Below are 1,571 nucleotides of genomic sequence, written 5' to 3' on the forward strand. Positions count from 1 at the left end.
TGTACACGCGGCGCGTATTTATATAGTGTATTGTCGTTGCTTCGCCCCATATCAGGTCTGATCTATAATATCTATGCTCAAAGACGTTTCAACCATAACCATTCTTGTTTTTTATTCAGACCTTGTGCAACTAAGAATACACTAGCCAATGTGACTTTTTTTTTTAAAGACGGCAGTGCCGTAATTTAAGAGAGATTTGGCTGTTATTTCTAGTGAATCGTGCGATCACGTTTAGGCTCTCCCCCCCCCCCTTTCGTTGGATCTGAGGGTTGTAAGTATTGTTTCGTCAGGCTTTGGATCAAAAGCGTGTGTATATATTTTTCTTAAATAAGACATTGCATTTAGGACTGTTAATATCTAATGTCCTTTTTTTAGCTTAAAGTCTAAAATTTGAAGAGATTTGTATGCTATTTCTAGCAAACGAATCTACCATATAGGAGCTACCTCGTCTACGTTGGGCACCACTCTTTATCATGGCTTCTCCTCTCACTCATCCTCTATTACAATCCTTATATCTCCCCCTCTCTATATATAAATAAACACAGAGATATATATATACATGTCCTCTCTCTTTCTTTCTACACATGTCCTCTCTCTCTCTTCTCCCTCTCTATTCTTTCTCTTTCTCTCTTCCTCTTTCCTCCAACCACGTCTCTCACCCCCTTTCTCCCTGCTTAGATCTGTCACTCACCTCAGATGTTTCGTGGGTCGTGGGGCCCAAACACACCAACGTTGGCTGGCTTCGTGCGTGTTTTCCTTTTAGTTTATTATTTTGGTTAAAGGCGATGTCCCACACAAGCTGCATATCCACGCGTCCATTGGCTTCCAAACTCTCCTCCACTTCTTCAAGGTAACCACCATATCGTCAACCTAACCAGCAATGATATTTCTAATTTACGATTGTTGTTATTGACAATCATAAAAGTTTTCTCACCGCTGCTTGTAATCATAATGATAACGTTTTCGTTTTGTTTCTTTTCTTTTACGATCTCTTCCATCAACACATACATACACACACACACAAACATATATGTTTACACACGCGCATACTTGTACACATATGTGTATTTGTATATGTGAATGTGTGTGATTACACACGCGCGCATACACATACTCAAATCAGTGATTGTGTTTGTGTGTATGGTCTCGGAAACGGGTGGGGGCCGCTGTTGCTGCTGACACCGACGGCTCTAAATATGTACGGTGACACAGTTTCCTCGTACACCGTGTTTGTATATTTCGTTGCTCGCATGTGTGTGCACAGATGTGTGCGTGTGTGTATCTATCTATCTATCTATATATATATATATATATATATATAGAGAGAGAGAGAGAGAGAGAGAGGCATGCGTGTTCGTGTATGTGCGTGCACCAATATTGATAAATAAAGTAAATAGATCTGTGTCTCTATTGCATTATGCATTTATTGGCGTAAATGAATGCCTGCTAGTAGAGATCAATGTTACTTCTATAAATGTGACCACACTGGAATATATACTATAAATATATACGATATATAGACACTGGAAGCTGGTGATTGACGAAGTCGCTACTCGGAGTTTCCCGCGTCT

At 39.9% G+C, this 1,571-nt stretch overlaps 1 protein-coding gene across 2 annotated transcripts in view; it reads left to right on the forward strand.

Moving 5' to 3' along the window:
- The window catches only part of LOC106873733 (GTP-binding protein 1), a 27,214-nt gene that overhangs the window by 6,620 nt on the left and 19,023 nt on the right, over window positions 1-1,571 (forward strand). Inside the window, exon 1 of one of the 2 annotated variants that reach the window (XM_014921225.2) lies at window positions 692-850. The exons of the other annotated variant lie outside the window; for it this stretch is intronic. The gene's annotated coding sequence lies outside the window, so the exon portion shown is untranslated. Of the gene's footprint in view, window positions 1-691; window positions 851-1,571 lie in introns of those variants that run through there. 2 annotated transcript variants of the gene reach the window in all.

The sequence above is a fragment of the Octopus bimaculoides genome, chromosome 23 (assembly GCF_001194135.2).
Source record: "Octopus bimaculoides isolate UCB-OBI-ISO-001 chromosome 23, ASM119413v2, whole genome shotgun sequence".
NCBI lineage: Eukaryota > Metazoa > Mollusca > Cephalopoda > Octopoda > Octopodidae > Octopus > Octopus bimaculoides.